Source organism: Vicugna pacos, chromosome 2 (genome assembly GCF_048564905.1).
Source record: "Vicugna pacos chromosome 2, VicPac4, whole genome shotgun sequence".
NCBI lineage: Eukaryota > Metazoa > Chordata > Mammalia > Artiodactyla > Camelidae > Vicugna > Vicugna pacos.
Window position 1 is genome coordinate 4,271,776 of NC_132988.1, and position 25,484 is coordinate 4,297,259.

At 38.5% G+C, this 25,484-nt stretch overlaps 1 long non-coding RNA gene across 1 annotated transcript; it reads left to right on the forward strand.

Moving 5' to 3' along the window:
• The first annotated feature begins 2,163 nt into the window (after nucleotides 1–2,163).
• LOC140699679 (uncharacterized) lies at nucleotides 2,164–5,792 on the forward strand. The gene is made up of 2 exons (XR_012077930.1): nucleotides 2,164–2,341; nucleotides 4,111–5,792. It is a non-coding gene; the product is annotated as an uncharacterized lncRNA (long non-coding RNA).
• Nucleotides 5,793–25,484: the final 19,692 nt, after the last annotated feature.

Consider the following 25,484-nt stretch of genomic DNA (forward strand, 5'->3'; position numbering starts at 1 on the left):
CTTTCTCAAAAGAAAATATTCTCTTTCTCTGAAGATGTCATTAAAAATAAAATGAATAGACAAGCCAAAGGTAAGAGTAAAATATTTGCAATCTATATAACTAACAAAAGATTTTTGTCCAGAATACATGAACAAATCAACAGTAAAAAGACTAAAGACCAGTGGAAATATTTGGTCAGACAACTGACAATACAAATGCCTCTCAGAGGGCTACAGTGTGGAATTTCAGTACTTAGTTTACCCAACAGCCTTCTGACAGTGTGGTATTGGCAAAACGATACAAAAGTAAAAGTATGAAACAGAATAGATGGTCCAGGAATGAACTCAGATGTGTGTCTAACTGATTCTTCTTTTAACCCATTCTGCTTCCTGTTGCCTTGTTGCCTCTTCAAGTCTCCAGTGTTATCTTTCTTCTTCTGTTTTTATGCTCTTCCTCACAATATAGTATCTTGGCTTCAAAATGTCTAGTTGTTTCTAACACTCCTCTTTTTCAATAGAGTATATTGTATCAACCATGAATTGAGAAATAATGTCTTCTCAACAAAATAACTCATAACATGCCATCCTCGACTGTAACTTATTTAATCCTCTGTAGTAATCAACAACTTATTTTTAATATGAATACATTTTTTTTCCTGGTTGGTTAAAGAAATGTGATAAAGGGAAACAAACCTTAGAAGAATGTAAGTGATGCAAGAAAAGGGTCATGACCACACACTACTGTATATAAAAGAGATAAACAACAAGGACCTACTGTAGAGCACAGGGAATTATATTCAGTATCTTGTAATAACCTATAATGGAAAAGAATCTGAAAAGTAAAAAAAAAGTATCTATGTAAGTACATGTGTAACTGAATCACTTTGCTCTACATCTGAAACTAACATTGTAAGTCGACTACACTTCAACAAAAAATGTTAAAAAAAAAAAAACTAAAAAAAAAAATGAAATGATTCCTTATCAGAAAGAAAGAAAGAAGGAACGAAGGAAGGAAGGAAGGAAAGAGAGAGAGAGGGAGGGAAGAAGAAAGGAAGAAAAGAAGGAAGGAAGGAAGGAAGAAAGGAAGGAAGGAAGGAAGGAAGGAAGGAAGGAAGGAAGGAAGGAAGGAAGGAAGGAAGGAAGGAAGAAAGTCATGGAACTTGTCTTGGGCCTCCTTACCTCACACTGTATTGGAGATTGGCACCACCCTTGTATAAACTCTGGACACAAGCCTCAGACCTCTCACCAGAAATGGTAGGATGTGGGAGACACACTACTTTATCTCCTACCAGAATCCATGCCAGCCAGTCTTTTTCAATGTTAGACTTATTCAAATGGCCCCAGTTTCCGGTCTCCTCAGTCACTCAGTATTAATAGCTATTAACAACATTTTTAATTACATGATCTACACTTAAGTATTAAAAGTGGGAGTAAGCCCCCAGCAACCAGCAGTAACTCCGGTACCTGGGAAATAATGAAAATCCAAGACAACAATGTTTTCTAATGTAATGCTTCACAATTGTTTCTCAGAATATTATCTGAATTCTGATTTGGGGAAATATTTTCAGTTCTGCAGAGTGCTTCCAATAATATGAATCAAAGAGAGAAAGCATCACTAGGGGGAGGTTCCAAATGCTTTTATTTGTTAAACTCCACTGTTAACATATTAAAGCTTACAGTAATTAATATTCTTCCATGGAAGGCTTTTTGTGCGTTTCTATGATGGTGAGATGATAGTCCTTTAACAAGTCTGCTTTCATATTTGAAATACCATTATTTAAAATCCTTAAATGGATAAATTAAAAGAAAAGTTTGTGCCAAGAAAAACATCAAAGAAAACAAAAAAGAGAGAAGGAAGGAGTGAAGAAAGGAAGGAATGAAGGAGGGAGGAGAGGGGAGAAGAAAGGAGAGGCTGAAACTTGGCTTCTGGAGACAGATGACCTATCCAATAACAGTCAGAAGTAGCTGCACTAGGTAGGAAGGGTTCTTCTTTCAAAATATTACATTTTAAAATCAGCCAAGGTGGGGGAAAAGTAAGCCTTCACAGTAACAGAGACCGATCGCAACACGAGGTGATGCTGCGAAGTCTCGTAGAACAGGCGGGGCGGCAGTTCCCACGCACGCCCCAGCCTGGCAGCCACGCCCCCACCCGGAAGCCACGCCCCCACCCGGCAGCCACGCCCCCGCCCGGCAGCCGCGCGCCTCTGGTGCGCCGTTGGCGGGAGGGGAGAATCTGCCCCACAGCGACCTTCTCCCACCCAAGTCACAAAACAGGGGAAGCAGCAAGACAAAGTACTGCCGCTTTAGGCACGATTTTCTGACACAGGAAGATAACCAGGGACCGACAGCCAAAGCTATAATAGTAAGTCCTGAGCAGCATGCTGCGTGCTTTTACAAAGTTATATGTCTTTCCAGCAACAGGACAGCCCTTCCCAGTAGGTATTATTATGAGTCGGTTTGATAATTATCATTTATTTACCTATTTATTGTAGATGAAGTTTTTATTTTTTAAGATTTTTAAAATTCTTTTCCTTCTGGGGGGTAAGTAATTAGGTATTTATTTATTTGTAATGGAGGTACTGGGGATTGAACCCAGGACCCCGCTGGCATGCAGGCACTCTACCACTGAGCTCGACCCTCCCCGCTAGATGAAGATTTTAGATTTGAAAGAGGTTGAGGACTACTCTCCAAGTCCCAAATCTGAGTTGGACTGACTCAGAACCCGTCTTGTCCCACCGTCAAGGCAGTATTGCCCCACAGTTAAGGCCACAGAGTTGATGGCAGTGTTTCTGGGTGAAAATCCTGACCCCATCATTCATTTATTGTCTAAACTTGAACAACTCACTAGCTCTGCCAAAAATTTACTTTTCTCATATATAACATGGAAATAATAAAGAAGCTAGCTCATAAGGTAGTGGCGAGGAGTAAGCTTGTTCATATATGTAACGCCCTGGTAAGAATTCCCTGCACATAATATGAGTTCAGTAAATGCCTCCTGTTTTTATTATGATGTCCTGTATAAATTCTACTACCTATGAAAACATGTATGTAGTCACTTAGCCTATAGTAATAGTTTCTATCTCCTACATGAATTAAAAAGTAATCTGTACTTCTCCTTAGGAGGGAAACTTTATTTACCTATTTATATTACACACTACATTTTTTTGGAGAGAAGAGAAATACATATGCCCATGGGATAGTGGAAAATGCTATCGTAATTACATTCTGATGGGATAAGCAATAGAACGTGAATCATGCCCAGTTACCCAATTAGCCATGATCATCAAAACTACAGTTGCTATCTTGGCATAATTGCTTTTTTCTTTTTTTGGTTAGAACGTGCGGAGTAACGGTAGACAGCACTGCCTGACAATTTAAATTGGAATGGTCACGAGCAGCAAGATGTTTACTGACTAATTAGAAAAGTGATTGAAGAGACATCATTTGCAAGTTTGTCAGTATTAGGAATTACCTAGTACTCCGTGATTACATATCAAATCTTACAGCGATTAATGTTGTCTCCCAGAATATCAGTGTTTCATCGTCTGTTTCATAGGATGAACTTGAGAACACAGACACTAAACAATTATTTCTGCTTGTGAAGAACTTACCCCAAGGGATGCCTTCAAATTTTTTGCTCAGAGTAATGTAAGCTCTTGGGAAAACTTATTTCCAACCATGTCAGGGCTGCATCACTCATATTTTTTTTTATCTTTTCTTTTTCCGTTTCTAAAAACCTTTCTTCTTCTCCCCTATTTCTGAACATTAAAATGCCAAGAACATCTTACATTTCTTAGATCTTCTTTTCTCCCTGGCGATTCCTTGTGAGGCTCTCAGTACAGTGTAGCTAGGAATGTATGTTTGATAATCTCTCCAAATGACTACATTATGGTTTTATCCTTTGCATCACCATTTTTCCCTTAGAAAAAATCCTCAGTGTTCTCCATATTCTCTTTTTCTATCTCTAGCTCAAGTCTCCTTTGGGTTTCCCAATTCTTTCTCCTACTAGACCGAAGTACAAATCTAGAATTCTTAACACTGTCCTCAAACAGCTCTTGAAAGTGAAATAGTACATTCAGCATATTCGTTTATTCATTTGTTCATATTGAGTGAATGTCAACTATTTCCCAGGCTCTGCTGCAGATTCTGAGAATACTTCAGTAAACAAGACAAATAAGAGTCCTGTCCTCATGCTGTGAGGAAGACATGAAAAACAGAGACCAACCAGCCAGCCAAGCAAGGAACGTGCTAGTGATCACAGGATAGAAGAAGAGAGACGCGGTGAGGACGGCGTCTTTGAAAGGGTGCTGTTAGAGAAGAGGCCGAGAGAGAACTCTGAGAACATCTGTATTTGAGGCAGAAGGAACACGAAATGAAGAGCCTGAGCTTGGGACAAAGTGGTGTCTTTGAGAAGACAGGAAGGAAATCAAAGTCCTTGGAATGTGGTTAGCAAGGGCAAGAGCACGTGGAAGGTCAGAGTTCTGTGGTGCAGAGATGAGACTCCATCTTAAATAACAGTAAATGGTTGAAGACATGAGGCAGCTCAGAGCATCTCTAAGGAAGCTGAGAGGCAAACCCAGCTGCGTAGACCAGCGAGCCACCCACAGCGAGAGGGCTGCTTCAGGGAAAGCGTCACCACCACTGCTGCTCACGCCTTTGCGACTGGATACGGTGTTCCCCAAGCTCCCCCACCATCCCTACTGGAAAGATGGGTTTACATTGTGTCTACTCACCTCCCCAAGTGGTGAGTGTCGCACAACTGCTGATGCCCAGAGCCCGGGTCATGCAGACCACCGACCGGAAGGCTGGCAAGGTTCTAGCTTCTAACTTGGGAACACAGGATTCAGTATGTCCCGTCAGAAGAGTCTTCATGAGATGAGAGCTCATCAAACATGTGGTGAATGCCCACTAGATCACAGAGGAAAGCTGGCATTTTTAAATGCAGATATAATTTCAAGTGTGTTACGTATGATTCTATAGTCTTTTCCATCAAGTTCTGCACCAAAGACCTTGGAATATCCAAAATGTGTTTGAGTTTGCGGCATTACAGAGGTAGTAAGAAAGGGGAACTGTAATGATCGGGATGTGGCTGAATTCGTGGAGTGCTTCTGAAGCACACTGAATCAGCGGGGCCACCTCCGCCAGCAGGAGCAGGGAGTGCTGGCCACCATGTCACATCTCACCAGCCTCATCAGCAGAAAGTGATGCTTATGTCTCAAGAATAAGCCCATCACTTCCCTAGGACTCTGAGGCGGCGACGACTGACCACTGAAACTAGCACAGGTCATGAAGAGTTTGGCAGAAGATGGATAATTCCCTCAAACGTCATTCAAATCTTACACTCCTATGGTTACAACTACCACATTGCTAACAAAGCCAGAGTTGTTTTCCCAAAGGGACTTGAAAATGCAGACATTTCAAATTCAACACATATACTGACAGAAGTTCTCTCTTCACAAAGTTAAACTGTATTCTGTATTCTATTTTCACATTAACTGAACACGTTCAGAACCCATTTTCTCTTTCCGTGATTAGACAAAGACTTTCCAGGTACTAGTTACCAGATAATGTAACAAGCGAAAGTCTGAATCTTTTAGGACTTCGTTTAATGCCTTAGATTAGCAATGAAACTTTTTTCAAAATTCTGTTTTGCATATGGTTAGGAAGTAGTTAAACTCATTCATCCCACATGCATGTCTACATATTATAAGCAAAAGACTTAACTGTTCAAAGCCACTGGGAAGGAAGTCTGGCTATGTATCAGAATCACCTGGGGAAATGTGCTAAAATAAAGACTCTGGTTTCCACTGCAAGATTCTGATTCCTTTGTATCTCTCATGGGCTCAGGGGTCCAGTGCACCTAATATATTTATTAGTAATTACGTATGATTGCAATCTGTCCCCCAAGCATATTTTTTAGTAAAATCACATGATTTTCATCTCATCAGAGATATATAGGGGAGAGTGTTTACAGAAATAGGACCCAAACATTCTGCAAAAGGCATTCAACTAGTTACTGAACAAAGGACATGACAAACATTTGTCTTTCTGAGAAAATCCATAGAAAATCCTCCCACTCCTCTGCTAAAGTCTACACTCTTCTGAGAACCTAAATACTTAGGAGAATGTTTCAAACGATCTCTGAAGGGTTTATGTAGTAATACTAACAATAAGAATAGCAAGCAGGACAAAAGATAAAAGATTATACATTGATTCAAAAACTAATGAGGTGGTATTCAAAAAATAATATGTAAATAAAAGATAAAACTAATTTTTGAAAATCAGGAAAACAGACCAATCTCTAGGCCACATAATAAGAATGTAAACAAAATTGACAGTAAGAATGGGACCATGACAATGTAGAGGATTTTTATAATAAGGGAATAATGCTTATAATTAGAGTTGATGGATGTAAAAGTCTATGTTTTATGAAAGTGAATCAATTTGTCAAACCAAAGCTGTGCGAAACTAAAGACTAATGATTAAATTACAAAAGAAATAGAGCAAGATGTCCATGACTTGCCGTCTGAAAAGAATTCTGGGTTATGTATTTTTACACCTAAAATAACGAGGCTTCCTATGCTATAAAAATCTATTCCTGAGACCTGAGACTAGCGATCCACAAGGCTCCCCTATGCAGTGAAGATCAATAGAAGTGATCAATGAAGTTCATCTAAAAGACAAATTAAAAAACCAAAACTGACCAAGAAAAAAAAAAAAACAAAGTCATAAGTAAATGAAGGCATAAAAATGGCATCCAACTGTAGAACATAGATGCTAAAGATCATGAGATTATTCCATTGAGCTGGAAACTCTAAAAATGAATACAAATTGTACAGAAAAATACCAAACATCAAGGCCAGCATAAGAAAAATATAGATGATATCTAAGTATCATGTAGGATTAGAATTTTTTTTGCCAGGAATATAAAAGATTGCTCACACAGGGCTCAAGCAGAGTAGACCTTTACTGTTAGACAGTTCACAATACGGAGAACAGCATGGAGGTTCCTTAAAGCACGAAGAATAGAGCTACCATAGGATCCAGCAATCTGACTCCTGGGTGTACACTCAGAAAACACGAAAACTCTAATTCTTCCAGTTCTCCCGGCAAAGCCAAGAGTTGAGTGTCCACTTTCAATACTACCCAAAATCTGGAAGAGGAGAAATCACTCTACAGACAATTTTAAGGATGCTCACATGATTAACAACCAGTATGAATACAGGAATGTGATTCTAAAATGTTAGAACTATGAATGGATCAAATTTTTTAAATTATAACTGAATAATCAAATCTGCATAATAAAGAGAAGACAACTTCGGTGCATTATACAACATTCACTCATGACTGAAGAAATCTGGAACACTAAAGATAATCATAAGCATTAATGACCCCAAGGAAACATGATTTGGGTTGAGTACAAATTTATTCAAAGAAAGAAGCAGAAAATGCAAATAGAATGCTGATATTTAATAGAAGTTAATAGTATGGAAAATGTGGCAGCATATAGAGAAAATTGAAATATTTTGAGAAATATTCAATTCAAATTTGTTACCTTACAACTGGAAAAGTTCACGGCAGATACTATGGCAATTCACAGAATTTTTCATATGAACTAAGAGAAAACACAGACAGAGAGGCATGGCTTCCTGATTTCTGACAGTCTGCATGTCACTTACTGACCTGGATCTTACTGAGAAAATAACCAATGAAAAATAACCACGGCACATTTCTGGTGTTTACAGTAACATTGCAAAAGAGAATGTCAGTTCCCCAGAGGCCCAGTCTTCAGACTTGTCTGGTCTGTGACTGCATCTGACGCCTTAATATGCAATATCTCCCTCCCTTTTCATTCCACATCAGTGTAGCAGGTAAAACATTTTATTTAGTCTCTCAAGCATGCAATTTCTATTTCAGATACCCAATAAAGGGAAGATGTTTCATCAATTAAATTAAGTGTATTTCACCTTTCCTAATTTTATAATTTTACCACCTTTGATATAAAATGCTATATAAGTCTACCGATACATAAAGCAATGTGTTGAATTCATATCATTTCCCTCAAATTTAAAATTCCTCATTTTCTTTTTCACTTTTATTCCTCTCGTGGTCAGCATCTTAGAAATGTCTCGAAGACATTCGGGTTCAGTATAATTTTGTTAGTATAATGTAACTGCTAACTGGCTGCATATAAAAGAAATTCTAAACTTGCCTATGATGGTCAGGACTTTGCTAAAATGAGTAGACTCCATTCTAGTTATTTTTAAAAATAGTAAATGATTGTAATTCTTTAGAGGGGCTGAAGATATAGACTCTAAAATGAGTCGTCAAGAACAACTTGCGATGTCAAATTTTGCTGCCAAGAAACAGCTACCTGCGACAGCTACTGAATTAAGAAGCTATTGGCTTCAGAACCACTAGATCAGGTTGCTACTTGCTAAATTTGGGCGTTGGCTCCATACTTGCCTACTGCTTCACAGCAGCAAAATAGATCCTCACACCTGGCATCTCTCCCCACACGACTCAGTTCCAAATTCAAGTGTACGTCACAGTAGCAGAATAGAAGTCTCAGCAAGGACTCTGCTCCAAGAGGGCCTCAGAAATGTAGACTGAAGTCTTCCAGTCTCTGCAGGAAAGGGGATTAGAACTTAGTTTGAAGGGGTTGGGGATGCATATTGAAAAACCCAACAACAATGGCCTCACAAGCAGAAGACAAGGCAGAACCTCATCTGGAGTCACAAACGATCACACAATAGAAGTGAAAGTAGAACTGCTAGCAACTATATTCCCTTATAAATAAAATTATCATTATTTTTAATCTTTTACAACAAGCAGTTTAGTGTGAAACACCAATCTCTTAAAAGCTTTTACACAAAGCAAATGATCATTATTTTAATAAAGTAGTGCAAGTCCATTAAAGTTGTCAAAAATCTATCAAATAAAGTAAATGTACAGGTTTAATATGTACACATAAATATATACGTATAAATAGGTAATTATATTTACACATGTCACATAGTATATATGATATATATTTATATTTTGTCTTAGATGCCTTTAAAATCAATTGAGACTCGATTACTCTAACAAAAATAAAAATAATATATTCATATGGGAGTCTGGAAACTGTAATAAATATGATTATATTAAAGTAAAAAAATAGTAAACATCATGGAATTTTAATGTAAAATGTAGTAAAATGTATGACAACATTAACACAATGTTGTGGGCTGAGGAGGTAAATGGAACGGTATGAATGTTTTACACTGTACTCTAGAGCAGTCACTAGAAACTATTACAGAGGTATAGCCGAGAACACCAATGCAAGAAATGAAGTAGAATATTTTCAACTTGAAAAGTTCACCAGAACAAAAGAGAAATGAAGGAAGGTAAGAACAAAGAAAACCTGGAATAATTCTGAAACAAATAACCACAATGGGAAACTTGACCACATCAAATATTACATTAAAGACAAGTGGATTAACTATTTCATTTAAAAACAGAAGATTATCAAACTGGAGCTCCAAAAAGCTTGAATCCAGTATATGCTACTTGCAGGAATTATTATTTAACTAAAAAAACACAGACATCATGAAAGTAAAGGTATAGGAAAAGACATGCAATATAAACTCTTAGTTTAAGAGAACACATGTATTAATTATAAGGCAAAACAGACTTAAAGACACATAAAGGAAGACGTTTCATAATCATAGAAAGATCAATTCATCAGAAATACATAACAATACTAAGTATGCACATACCAAACAATAAAGCTTCATTTACATGAAGCAAAAATTGAGAAAACTTCAGGGAGAAAATTTAACACAATAAGAACAGAATATTTTCATTTATTTCCCCCAGAAGATGACAGCATACCCTGCCAAAATGTAGTAAAGTTAAAGAAATATTGAATATTAGTAGTCAAGTTGACATAATTTATACTGATAGAATATCACAAGCAAAATCTGGAGAATATTTCTTTCAAATTTACATAAAATATTCATCAATATTGGGCCATAAAACACTTTTCCATAAAATTTTTAAATTAAAGTTAAAGTGACTGGAATCACACTTTTCATGTTCTCTGACCACTAACAGTATGAAATTAAAAATGACTTCAAATATTTTCTCCCATTCTGTAGAGTGTCTTTTTGTTTTGGCAATAGTTTCCTTTTTGTGTAAGCTTTTAACTTTAATTAGGTCTCGTTTTTTTTTATTTTTGCTTTTCTTTCTTTTGCCTTCAGAGACAGATCCAAAAAATTCCTACAATTTATGTTGAAAAGTATTCTGCCTGTGTTCTTTTCTAGGAGTTTTATGGTTTCAGGGCTTAATTTAGATCTTTAAGCCATTTTGAGATTATTTTTGTATATGGAGTGAGGAAATGTTCAAATCTCATTTTTTTACATGTAGCTGTCCAGTTTCCCCAGCACCATTTATTGAAGAGACTTTTCTCCATTGTATATTCTTGCCTCCTTTGTCATAGATTAATTGACCAAAGGTGCATGGGTTTATTCCTGGGCCTTCTACACTGTTCCATTAATCTGTGTCTGTTTTTGTGCCGGTGCCATGTTGTTTTGTTTGACTACAGTAGGTTTGCAAATAATGTGAACAACAAGGGGTTAATATCCAAAATATATAAACAGTTTATACAACTCAATATTGAGTAGACAAACAACCCAATCAAAAAATGAACAGAAGACCTGAACAGACGTTTTCCCAAGGAAGACATACAGATGGCTAGTAAGCATGTGAAAAGATACTCAGCATTGCTAATTGTTAGAGAAATGCAAATCAAAACACCAGTAAGATATCAGTTCACACCTGTCGGAATCATTATCATCAGTCAACAAATAATAAATACTAGAGAGGGTGTGGTGAAAAGGGAACCTTTCTACACTGCTGGTGGGAATGCAGATTGGTGTAGTCACTATGGAAAACAGTGTGGAGGTTTCTTAAAAGACTACAAACAGAGCTATCATTTGGTCCAGCAATCCCACTTCTGGGCATATATCCAAAGAAAATTCTAATGTGAAAAGACATATGAACCCCAACATTTATAGTGGCATTGTTTACAATAGCTGAGATATGGAAGCAACTCATGTGCCCATTAACAGATAAATGGATAAAGAAGATGTGGTCTAAATATAATGGAGTACTACTCAGCTTAGTGAATATTGTACTTGGTGAGTAAGTCAGAGAAAGACACTTACATGTGGGATATAAAAAAAAATTTTCAAATGAATGTGGATGCAAAACAGAAACAAACTCACAGACATGGCAAACAAACTTTGGTTCCCAAAGGGGAGATGGAAGAGAGGTGGGATAAATTAGGAGCCTGGGATCAACAGATACACAGCACTATACATAAAATAGCTAAGCAATGAGGTTATACTGTATAACACAGAGAATTATATCCATTATCTTGTAATAACTTATAATGGAATATAATCTGCAAAAATGCTGAATCACTAATGCTGCACACATGAAGATGATTAAATCAACCACACATCACAAAAAATCGATAGCAAGAAGATCTCTTTAAGTCTTTTAAATAGATGTTCTTAGAATAACTGGATATTGTTATTGGGAGAAAAAAATGAATCTCGAGTCTCAGCTCATTTCAAACACAAAAATTAGATCAAGAGTGATCTTAGACCTAGTAAAGATTCTAAAGGAAAACAGAATATTTTCACTCCTAAAGGAAGACAAAGTTTTAGATAGACAGAAACAGCAAAACACAAATTCTGGGGGAAAAAATGAAACTGGTAAATTAGAAGTCTTTGAAACTGAAAAATGTCTGCCCTGTCCATCAATAGACACCTGTGAAAAACGATATGTAATCCAAAAACTGAGAAAAATATTTACAGTACATATATCTAACAAAGCACTTGTTCCCTGAACATACATAAAGAACACTTACAGGTAAATAATTTAAAGATAAACAATCTCAAAATAAACAATGTGACAAAAAGCGAGCAAAAGTCCTTAATAGACACTTTTTGAACGGATATTAAGTACATGAAAAGGTATTTAATATCATTACTTACCAGAGAAGTGCCAATTGTAACCACAATAAATCAACTATGTGTGTGTGTGTTTTTTAATGGAGTTACTGGGGATAGCTAAGCATGCTGTGTGCTAAGCACACAGCTCTACCACTGAGCTACACCCTCCCCCCACATCGTAAGATGCAACTTCACAGCAACTAGAATGACTCAAATCAAATGGTCAAAAAGATTCTGGTCAACCGTTGGTTAGAATGTAGAGCAAGTGGTACTGTCACGCATTATTACTGAGAGTAGGAAATAGTTCAGCTCCTTTGGAGAGCTGTTTGATATTTATTTATAAAGTTAACCATACATCTAGGCCATGACCCAGGTAAGCAAGGGAGGTGTTCCATATAAACAGCAGGATAATATTTAGCAAGACAGAAAAAAAAAAAAAAAGCACAACTTGCCGAGTGAAAAACCTAGAAACCAGAGAGCTTTTCTATGATTTTATTTACATGACATTTTAAAGGTGTGAAAGTTATTCCCTAATAAAAATGTTAATAAATATTTATTGTATTCATCTATAAATAAATTAAAAAATTAATAGCAAAGACAGAACAATTAGTTAATGATTGAAGAGGCATTGGAGAATAGAATTGACTCTAAAGAAGCATTAGGAGACTCCCTGTAGAGGTAGAAATGTTCTTAATCTTGAAATAAGAGGTGTTTATGGGATACACACCATGGTCAGAGCCCCTAGTGCTAACCAGTTAAGATTTGCACATTAAGGTAGATGCAAATTGCCAACCAAAAACTGCCACTTGTCCTCTCCCTCTACCAGGACTGGATCACGTTGGCACTTGCCATCTACCTCTGTTTGGATTAAATCGTCAGCCGCTGCAGCCGCTGACCTCCAACACTCCCTGAAAGGAGCTCAGGGTGGAGATCAGCAGTGGGGCGCTCTGGGGTCTGGGAAAACTAACAGACCAGGCCATCAAATAGTTAGATATTTTAAGGAGATTTTATGACGCCAGTTCTTGCATCTCCTCCTATCTAGAAAAGCACTAACATCTTTAAGGGCGACATCTGCTCCTCATGGCTAGCAGGAGCCTCTGCCTAAGTGTGTGCTTGACTGCACGTCCCCTCTTTCACTGAAATCATATATAATAACTGAGTTTTTCCCCTGCCTCTTTGGGACAGTTTTTCAGAGCTTTCTGGGATGCCGTCTCCTGGGCTATAGTCCTCATTTTGCTCCAAATAAGCCTTAACCCACAACTCTCATGTTGTGTGGTTTTATTTCAATCGACAATATCAAAATTAAGTAGAGAATTTTAAACATTTCATGTGAAGTTTAAATGGGGTTATTTACAGAGCTCAGAATATGTCCAAAACTTTGCAGAAGTGACATTAAGTCCAACTAATGCAACAAACCTGCACTTTTGGATTGCAGCACATTTTGGTTGTAGCTTTATCATACGTGACACTTAGAAATGCCCCCTAAATATTTGCAAGGGACTTCTGTTGAAAAGAGCATGAATGGTATGAATGAGACTTAGGGAGCACATGAAAAAGAAGGTTGTACTATTACGATTACAAAAGCAATTGAAGATGACTTTTAGAAATAAGAAAGAAAGCAGTCTCCCATAAGAAACATTCACAATAAAAATCATTGTATTTCTCAAGCATAAGCTTCCCTTGAGACATTTAAAACAATCACAGTAAAGGGATATTTATATTTTTGTATAACAACAATCACACAACTTACTTTTCGTGTGGGAACTTGCATTCTTAGGTATATCACAGAATGTCATTTTTTGGTTGATTTATTACCAGCCTTCGAGGTTGAATGTTTACAAAGAAAATGCTGACACTGTCTCACTTCTGGCAGTCAGGCTGCGGCATTATAGTTACATAAGGATTTAATGATATTAGCTGAAGCTGAACAGAAAGACAAATAGAGAGACTTTATTTCTAAATGAAAAAGCTACAGCATTTTTTAGTAATATGCCCAGTTGTTTAAAGTCAGCATAACAACATAGAATTGTTATCCAACTGGGGCACGGATTTGAAAGTGATAAACTTTTAAAACTCTAGAAATAACCAGTGCTTTGCACCAGGATGCAGATTTTTAATGAGTTTGCTTCTCCTCGGCCACATTGGGGCTGGACTTGTTAAATAAGAGACCAATGAGTCTCTCTCCAGAGGGATAAAAATAGAACAAAACTGACAAGCATGATCAGCAGGCAAATTAGCTCAGCAGCAGGTAGCAGTAAAAAAAAAAAGTCTTAATTGTCAAGCATGCAGAAAAATAATAGAAACTAAAGTGGGAGTAGTTTATGGATCAAAATAGCTCGGCTCACTAACATGATGAGAGTGCATATCAAATGAAGTGGAAATTACCCAGGTTCGCTTTTTTTTTTTACCTTTTAATAAAAATAAATGTCTTTAGAAAATACGATTAATCATGAATCAATTCTAACTCTTTCTTCTTCTTAGCATTAATTAAAGGGAAGTTGCTCCTTATCAGAAAGAAAAAGTGTGAGGGGCCTCTTAGAATGATAATGTTAAGCATTAATATTTCACACATTTTAAGAAAAATAACGAAAAACATTATTATGTGAACTGGATATAGGGAAAGGATTTAAATTAATCATACATGATTTTTTAAAAATTTGTTTTGACGTTAAACCTCTTTATGGGCCCCTGAAGCAGTAGTGCGCCATTCAGCTTGGAAGAGGGGAAAGTCGTGTTCTTGTTTTAAGTTTTCTCGCAGGGAAGACGTTCTTTTCAGCAACTTATTTTTCAAACACAAAGGCATTTCAAGAGTAGTTCAATTGTATAGAAATGAGGGCTCTCCCTCATGGTGTTATGGGCACCTTGATTGTCTTTCTCTAAATTACTTTTGAGATTTCAAAAAGGGTAAGAGGTAGCCGAAGCTCAGATACGTTCATGTTTACGTTGCTGCTTTTGTTTTGTCCAATGACACAAATATGCTCAAACGTCACCTCATTTCAAACTTCCGAAGTCGTATCAAAACTATACCACTATAAACATCAATGAGTGCAGTGAGCATTTTTTATAAAAGTAAACAAACACTCTGCAATGATACGTAATTTTCTTGATCTATCAATATCTATGCCTTTGGAAAATCCCAGCTTACTGTTCTAATCCAGTAGAAAGCTGGCAATATTGTTGTCTCCAAAGTGGAAGTTTAACAAAACACCAAAAAGAAACCACATTGATTTTTCTATGAAAATTATGTCATCAGTATACCAATTGTCTATTTCTATGAGAACCTTGTTTATTGCAAATTTTTATTGTGCTTCACATTTATTAATGTAACAAATATTTGCCTTAACTTGTGTATACCCCAGATTGTTGATGGAGTAAAGCCTCTGCCCCACCAGAGCTCCACGAGTCATGGAGACAGGAGAAGAGATGTCGACCGAACACTTGAGCATCACCAGAAACGAAGAGGTCAAACGTGGCACTGGAGGAGGGGGTTCCAGCATGCTAGACCAGGCCAGCTTTGCTTTTTTTCTCTTTATTCTTTTTTTTTTTTTTCCTAGAAAAGAAAGGAATTTCCTGATTAGACTGGAAAGGGAGAGGAAGGTGGGGAAGAGGGATTTTCCAAGGGGCGTCACCAGCATGTCTGTAAACAAAACAAGCACAGAGGAGTCTGACAGGCACACGGTGGTGAGCAGTGCCTCGGGAAAGGCTGTGCCGTGGTACCAGGGCAGTGGAGAGGCGCCAACAGGGTCTCGTGTACCGTAGTTAAGATGCTGAATTCTAACTTGAAACATGTAGGAAGGACCGTTGATCAGAGGTGAATCAGAGGAGAATGGTGCGGTGGGATAAGAAGGGAGAGTGAGTGAGTGGTCAGCAGAATCAAATCTTACACAGAGGACAAGGGAAAACAGAACTGAGAGTCTTCTTGTTTTTTGGTTTTTTTATTTGAAATTAGGTAATCATTGGACTTCTCTTTCATGACTAGAAAGTGGACTAGACACAAGCTGGCCACCTCCACTCTGAATTCAACCCGAGTGATGTCAGAGAAAGAAAACAGGGAGTAATGAACCACAGGTCTCTCTCTCTCTCACTCTGTCTCTCCTACGTTCACATACATAATAGGCGTGTGCACGTGTGCATGCACACACACACACACACACACACACACACACAGAGCACAGAAAACTCTTGGGGAGGCAGAACATGGTGGTGTTGCCGTTGTGTTTGGGGTGAGCAGACAGGACACCAGAAATGGAAGAAAGTCAGGCATGTTGGAAAAGGAATGGTTAGGGAAATGTTCCGAAGTCCTGTATTTTTCCAGTCAGACCACTGTCTGTCCTGAGCCAGTGGACCCTAAAACAAAATGGCACCTGAGCTTTCCTTCTGGCCCCACTCGCTCCCCTGCGGGTTGGATTATTTCAAAGAGGCAAAGGCGTGGGGAGGGGTGAAACCATCTGGCCTGTGTGTCTCTGTGTGTGTGGTGGTTGGGAAGCAGGAGGGAAGACAAACAGGAGACATGGGAGAGAACAGTGACACCGGAAGCCATGTGTCTTGAAGAGCACCTATCACGGCCCCGTTCCTGCTCCTTAAGGCTGTGTGGAGACTCTGACTTTCAAACCTCAGCCCCTCTACAGTAAAAACATGACAGTTGTTAGCCTCAAGGATATTCTGTTCACATGTACATTTCCTAGGATTTCCCAGACCATTTAAATAATCTAAAGAACGAGTCCCTCCCGCAGTCTCTGCCACATCGCCTGGCATTATTTTCCGCTCAGTCCCTTTAACTCTCTGAACATCAGCCATTAATTGATTCTCTTGTTTGTTGACCATATGGTTCCCTCCCCCACGCTTCACTGCCACACAACAGCTGGAGCCTCTCGTGCGCTGTTTAACAGTGCAGTCCCGGAGTCCAGACATAGTAAGACCTCACTGAGAATTTTAAAGGAATTTATACATTAATGGGATGCAAAGTCTTTGGAAGATGTTGGAGAATGACCTGGAGGACAACAGATGACAAAAATGGGAAAGACTGGAAGATGACAGAGCTGGTTATCATTAATTAAAGACCAGAGAACTTTACATTGACTGAGATTAAAACTGACTATCTTAGTTCCATTAAAATTACAATAGCAGATGCCAGCCCTAGAAATAGGAGTAGCAATAAGGCAAGTAGGTAAAATAACTTTTTTCTAAGAGGTTGAGTGTTGGAATATTTACAGGAAATGCAAAATAATAAGGGAAAATTGACAAGACTGAATAAAGGGGTCAGTGCTGGGAAAATGGTGGCTAAGAAAGTTTAGAAATGTAAATGAAAGGCCTGCACATGAGCAGAGAAGCTTGCATTTCGGTTGAAGCTTAAGGATGACAAGAATCATTCATTTAATATAAAAGAAATTCTTACTGAGCACCTAGGAACAACAGATTCAGTTAAAAGCAAAACTGGATATAGTTTCAACTTTTATGGCCCTGTCAGTCCAGGGGGATGGGGAAATTATTCCAGGATCACATTAATAAATGTATGAGTACAACCTGGGATAAGGCACTGCACCAAATGAGGGGGAAAACACCAAAGTACCAAACACATTGTTCTATGAAAGTGTAACGAGGAAGATATGCGGACCTCAGAGTGAAGGGCAAGGAGGAGTTACCTACTGGGAGAAAGACAGCAACAGTAGGAGAAAACAGTGTGCTCAGAAATGCTGTTGGGATTATAGAGAAAAGTTGATGTTTTAACATCCCAGACATTAAAAGATGGCCAATATGACTGGAGCCAAGAGAATGAGTAGGTAGAACCATATGAGCTAAGACCTCAAGAATAAACAAGGACCAGGTCTGCAGAGATGTTTTGTTTCATTTTAACTATATTTAAAATTGTGGGGGGTTTTACCCTGTAGTGAAGAGCAATTCAAGAGTCTTATAGTCAAAGGAGGCAAAGATGTGTGTTTTGAAAATGTGCCCTGGTGGAAATGTGCAAAAGAATTGGGAGGAGGGACACAGCGGCACCTGTCATAGTAGTCATCCACGAGATGGAGGGTGGAGCTTGGACTAGGATGCAGTCAGTCAGTAGAAATACAGAAAGTATGTATCCAAGAGAAAATTCTAGTTTGAAAAGATACATGCACACCAATATTCATGGCAGCACTGTTTACAATAGCCAACATGGAAACAACCTAAGTGTCCATCAACAGATGACTGGATAAAGAAGATATATAATGAAATATTACTCAGCCATGAGAAATAATTAAATAATGGCATTTGCAGCAACATGGATGGACCTGGAAATGATCACACTAAGTGAACTAAGTCAGACAGAGAAGGACAAATATCATATGATATCACTTACGTGTGGAATCTAAAAAAATGACACAAATGAACTTATTTTCAAAACAGAAACAGGCTCACAGACATAGAAAATAAACTTACGGTTACCAAAGAGGAAAGGAGGGGAGGGATAAATTACAAGTTTGGAATTTTATACACATTACTATATATAAAATACTAAACAACAAGTTCCTCCTGTACAGCACAGGGAACTATATTCAATATCTTGTAATAACCTAAAATGAAGAATATGAAAAAGAATATATATGTGTATAACTGAACCTGTACACCAGAAACTAACACAACATTGTAAATCAACAATAGTCAATAAAAAAAGAAAACGGCCAATTCAAAAAAATATTTAGGAGAGAAAAATTCACAGGATTTGGTGATGATTTGGCACAGGACAGGTGTGAGGAGGTGGGACAAGTTTATGCACCAAAAATAATTATTGTTTTTGACGTGCCTAATGGATGGCTTGTATTGTGATTGAGGTAGAAAACCACAGTCAAGGACCAGACATGGGTGAGAAGGTTATGAGTTTGGCCGCAGACACGCTGAGTTTGGCATACATTCAAAGCATCTGTGTGGAGATGCTGCACTCCTCACTGAAGTCTTAGGTGAAGAGGGGCCACAGGGAGAAAAGAGTAGAGAGCTTAGAACACAGCTTTGGGAAATTCCAATATTTGATCAGCAGATTTGATGAGCATCCAATTACCAGAAATTCCAACGTTTGATTACTGTCAAAGGAGACAAAGCAGCCATTTGGCTGGAAGGAAAATCAGAGAATATAGTGTTGGAAATAAACAAAGAGATTTTCAATAATGATGAGTAGTTAAGAGTGCCCCAAGCCACTGGGAGGTCAGATAAAATAAGCTCTGGAAAATGTTTTTTGCATTCATCCTCTTGAAAGTAAGTAGCGCTATTAGAAGCCATAACGCAGAGGACTGAGGAGACAGCAGGACAGAGAGAAATAGAGGCGGTGCACCCTGAGTGATCTGCGGATTTGGGACGCGAGAAAGAGAGAAACAGAATGTAGCTGGAATGAAAGACTTCTTCAAGATTGAGAAACCTGAGAAAAATCCAAATAAGAGGCAGAAAAGGAAACCTGGGGAAGGGGTAGGAAATCATTGTCGAGAGGGGCGTGAGAAGTGAGAAGGGGCTGACACTCGCTATGTATGGATGGGATGCTTTTCTCACACAGATCTGAGTGTTTAAGGCTCATGGAAGGTTGGCTGGCAGGAAGTTTAGAAAAGTTATGTCAAATAAAAGCCCAGATCAACTGCCAGGAATGAGCAAAGAGGTGGTGTGTGCAGCCACAGGGGCCTCATGGTAGCCTGGTGTTCTATAAACTACTGCTTCTGAAACAGGCACAGATCTCCCCTGACTCCCCGTAGTGCAGCAGACCGCAGGATGTAGGAGGAACACGCCGAACATTCCACCCGAATTTAACACACACACAACATCCCGAGAAAAAATAACAAGTTACAAGCATGGCTGCTATCATCCAGATTTAGGAAGAGAAAAACACAACCCAGCAACCCTCTAGATCCATATTTATGCTAATGTACACGTTTTATGCAACACGATTTCCCAGCCTCAAGCAGCTGCATAATAAAATGCGTCCAACAAAATTTCCCAGACCCCTGTGGGCAGAAGAAAATACATTAATTTGATCAATAAAATTCTGTAAGAGTTTGGTTTTTCAAAATTTGAGATGATTTGGGCACTTGAGATAATTTAATTTTATTTATATCTGTTTAACCTAACATATTGATCATTTTTTCACAGTGTAAATGTGATGCCAGCTTCATTTGTAGCTGCGTGTACAGATGGTAAGTTGCAACTGGGCATATTTTTTTTAAAAAGACAGTAAATATCTATCCAAACAGAAATATGACTGACTACTGTGCCCCGATCAGCTAGGTTATCACCAGAGTAAAACAAAGAAGTTTTTAGAGATGTGATAAAATGTTCCAAAAGATTTTAAAAACAACGGAGAGATAAAAAAATAAAATAAAGGACACATTTCACCAATTTGGGAATAAAGTATAATGTTAATGGATGACTACCCACAGGAAATAAAAACCTTACATTTGCTTTGGTTCCTTTAAGCAAATGTTAAACATCTTTCAAATCAGAGAAGTGGAATAAACAACATATGGAGGGGCGTGTTGTCCAGGAGAGACAATGGGACTGTCGGTGAGCACCTGGCTAGTTCAAGGAAACTAAAACCTGATTCCAGACGGAAAACACCTGGAGGCAGGGAGGGCAAACATTTTTGTTGCTATTATTTTCACCCTCACAACACTTCCCTGAGAAAGGCGAAGTCGGAACACTGTCCCCCTTTGCACCTCCCATTGTTGGTGCCCACCTGTCCCTCATTGCACTGCTCCCAGGAAGAACCACGGGCTCTCAGAGCTGGCAAAGGTCCTGAAGATTGCTTTTATGAATGCTCCTCTTTTACAGACAATGCAGCTAACATCCTGGGAGATAAGGAATTTGCTCAAGGGCACTAGCCTACGTGAGTCAGTCTTTGAAGAGCCCAGATGTCCTGACATTAAATGAAGAGCATGTCACTGCAACTTGGTGTTGATTTATGAAAATTATCCTGATCATAAGAAACCAAGGTACTCCACTCTCGGTCCTCAATTTCTGTGACATCCTGAGATCATATCAGGGCAATCGCTCCCCCGTAAAACTGAAGACCAGCATCAGTTGCCATAGTTAATGCTGATCCTAGGTAAGCATTTAGATTAGGTCAGTAAACATGTAACATAAAAACTAAATCACATTTTATGTGATGAAGGAGAAGTTTTACTTCAAGAAACCACTATCATCATTTTCTTTACATAAAATCAACCAAACTTGACTTCAGATTTGCTAAGGATATTAATTACTGCATTAATTTTCTATTGTTGCTAAGCAGATTACACAGATTAATTGGCTTCAAACATCACGCACTGATTTTCTCACAATCCTGTAGGTTATGGTCTGGTTCCTCTGCTTCGAGCTGGACTTCGCCGGGCTGGACTCAAAGTGTTTTCCTGCTGGATTCTCACAGAGGATTCTCTGTAGGAGAATCTGTCCCTGGCTCCTTCAGATTGTTGGCAAGGTCTAGTTCTTGTGGTTGTGGGACTGAGGTCCCTCATTTCCTCCTGACTTTCCTCTAGATGCCCCCCTCAGCTCCTAGAAGAAGCTTCTCCCCCATCCTTACAAGTAAGCCTCTACCTCTCAGAGCCAGCAATAGTGTGTCAAATCCTTTTCATGCTGAGAAACCCCTTCTGCTGTATCTCTCTTCTGCCTCCTTCTACCCTCTGAGGAGTGTCCTCTGCTTTTAAAGGCTCATGTGATCAGATTGAGCCCACACCAATCATCCAGGATAATTTCCCTGCTCTAAGGTACACAGCCCTAATTACATCTTCAAAGTCCATTTTGCTGTGGAAGTTAACATGTTCACAGGCACCAAGAATTAGTGCACCGACATCCTTTGCAGGACCATTATTCTGCCTGCCACAATTACCTGATTCCAGAAAGAAATACAGCCCTAGCCCTTCCAAAGCTCCACTGTGCTGTAAGATCATACACACTGGAGCCTGAGGTCTGGTTCCCAGCCTCTTCCCAGCCCACCTGCAGCTTCCGCCTCTCCAGTTCTCACTTGTGGACTTTTGCTCATTCTAGAGATGAGTTAGTCACAAGGAGACTATGGGAACATGTTGTGACTCTCCTAACACGTACGTCGTGTGAGCAATCACACGACCGTAAGGCGAAACTAAGACTCGTTGTGCAACCGACCCCAGTAAGAGCTGGTGACTGACGCCTGGTCAGCACGTAGAGAGGTCTGAAAGCATCACAGATCTTGGACTTCTGGGCCGATGTAGAGAAGAGTCAGAAGGCACCCAAGACACGCCCCTCACATCTGCACCCGACCCAAAATCGGTCACAAAATACTAGGGAGAACCATCCAGATTCCAGCTTACCTCAATGGGCTCGACTCCTGAACAGAAACCAAATTAAAGTCATCAAGAATGAATATTTATACATAACGCCACTCTAATAATACAGGATGGAGAAGATGTGATAACAAAACTCATGAAAGCCTTCAGAAGGCTGTAGTCAGCTCCATGTTTTAAACCAAGAAGCCTTCAAAAGTGGTTTCCCATAAAATTCTGTAATGGCGCCTCCATAATATATTTCTCTTTAAACAAAACCGAAAGAGAGAAAGAGAAACACGTTACATTGTATGTCCAGAGGGGCAGAGGTGATGAACTCAGAGAATTTGCTTTTCTAAGAGGTGTGTTATAAGTCTTATAATAATTAGAGAGAATTGAGTGGAGAGCTTTCTTCACACTCTATAATTACCAGTACTTGAAGCAAATTAGAATGAACCCAACTGTTTCTTACCTTGTCAAAGGCAATATTGAAGACAGAAATAATTAATTTTCAAATGGAATAGATTTCAACAGCTTTCATGCGGGATGAATGCAAATCATATTAAAAAAAGTGCAATAATTTATCTAACAGAAATGCCACTTTTCACGACATTTTGGAGAAGATTAACTCCATACATGGTTGTAATTTTGTATTACTTTCTTTGCTTCTGTGAGCTACAAATATGAATGACAAATCAATATGTAAACACACACAAAAATCTATAGTTAAAAAGCTTCCTTTTAGTTAACATTTTCCATGGCAGGTATGACCTACTTTAAAAAATACTTGCTCACCGTAGAAAATCCATAATTATAAAAATGCATTAAACAGTGATTGTTTAGATTATGAGATTTTTTTTCATTTGCTTTACAAAGTGATGCTCAAGAAAATGTTGCTACATACTCAGTTCTCCAGTGATTGTAAAGTATAATTTGGCTTATTTAAATTTAATTTATTCCATTTTACGGCAAGAATCTACTTTTTAAACTGATGTTTGATCTCTTTGGGCTCACTGTTCAAGGACAGTATTTCTACATAATGGAAAATCTGACTAATTGCTTTTAGAAATGTGTGTTTACATTTAACTCCAGAAGTACTTGAAAAATCATTCACAATTTGGATTTTTTTCTTCCCACAATTGTGGTTCAGGAAACGGACAAACTACACCTTTTCTGATATTCAGTCATTTCTCTTGGCTGTTTCTCCCTGATGATTGTTCAGAAGTTCTGCTGTTGTCTTTAAATCTCAGACCACCCCCCACCCACCCTGTGTTTCTCTTCATTCCCATCCATTCTTCTTCTTTCTCTGGAGTCTCTGAAGGAGAAGTGTCCCTCTTCCCAAATATTCATTAACCTCCTTCATTCTCCTTATTCTAAACATTGTTCACAAACGCAAGAGCAGGGAAAGGAAAACCCAGGCAAATCCACATCAAATTCTTGTCTACTCTATTTATTAGTTGCCTTAAAATGTGCAATTTGTGCAAGGATTTTAAATACCCAGTTCCACATTAGTTAATGGGAATATTAACACTTACCTTGCAGGGTTTCTGTAAGGGACAATAGGAACGTCTATACGTGCTGGCACGTGGTGGCCACCGAGTAAAACTCATGCCTCAGTTAATCCCCCCTCTTCAGTTACCTCCAGACCTCTTTTGCATAAATCTTTCACCCTCTCTCCTCTTACAGTTAATCTCTCTCTCTCTTGTCTTCAAAATCCAGATTGCCCTTAATATGTAACCACGCCCCCCTCCAATCTTAGCCTTGCAATAATAGCTGGCTGTCCCTTGAGTATCATTTTTCTCCTACTGCCCTTTTTCCATCTCTGCCTTCACAGCCAGGTCTACGCATTTGGACAACATCGATTCATCTCCCGAGAAATATTTGAATTCCACATTCAAGAGTTCCAGCACTATCTCTAAAAATGGTTTCCACACCTGTATTATTTTATTAGAAACTTCTGTTGATTATATAAAAATATAACTTTTCAGTTCCCTGACCCAGATCTGCTGAATTACAATGGCTGGTGAAAAGATCCTGGAATCTTTATATTTTTTTAAAAACTTCTTGGGTGATTCTGGTAGCAGCACAAGTTTGGGATCAGCTGCCTGGTGTACAACAGTAATTCCCACAGCCTTCCTTTCATTACTTCCCCGTCCTGAGCTCCAAATCCGTACATGCAATGGTCCTCTAGGTCAATATTTACAGTTTGTAGAGTTGATAGTGAAACATGTCCCGAGACTTCACGACAAGGGGACTGCTACTGCCCTCTAAGGGCTGACTTAAGTACATCCATTTATACTGGACAAGACTTACCATTTCCTAGAACAGAAAAACAGATACTTGAATGATCACTACCACCTAATTTAATGATATTTGAAAGAAAGATGAAGAAGGAAAGCCGAGAATACCTGGGAGCACTGGTCAGAGAAACACCACTGCCATTTTGGGTCATGGCTGGTGAAAAGAGAGGCAGAATCTTGGTCCACAAGAGTACTAATTACTAGAAAGAGAAAGAAAAATGCTATGTAATATCACTTATATGTGGAATCTAAAAAAAAAAAAAGGAACAAATGAACTTATTTACAAAATGGAAACAGACTCAAAGGCATAGAAAACAAACTTATAGTTACCCGGTACAGGAGCAGGTAGGAAGGGATAAATTGGGAGTTTAGGATTTGCAGATAATAACTACTATACATAAAACAGATAAACAACAAGTTCATACTGTATAGCACAGGGAACTGTATTCAATATCTTGTAGTAAACGATAATGAAAAAGAATATGAAAATGAATATATGTATGTATACATGTGACTGAAATATTATGTTATACACTGGAAATTGACACAACATTGTAAACTGACTATAACTCAATAAATAAGAGTACAATTACTAGAGTTACCCTTTCTCTTATAGGGTGGAGTGTTTGCATGGACATTGCTACTATGATCTGTACAAAATGACGCTAAAGACTATGGGCCTCGTTTGTTCTAATCCCATGTTCATTAAAAAGATCCAGTTGCCATAATGGTTTTCTGGATACCTACAAATTGGGCTCTGAGAGGTTAATATATATGAGCATTCCAAGTACCAGAAAGGGGGAGCTCCCTCCGTACCGGTGTTCCCTAAGTGGCTGGTCATCTGTGCTTATACTGGAATAAAGACCAGCTTCTAAACCTAGAAGGCCAGAGCCATGAACACAGATAAGTCCATCAAAATCTCACTAGTCAGTCAATCATCTATCACAAAAAGC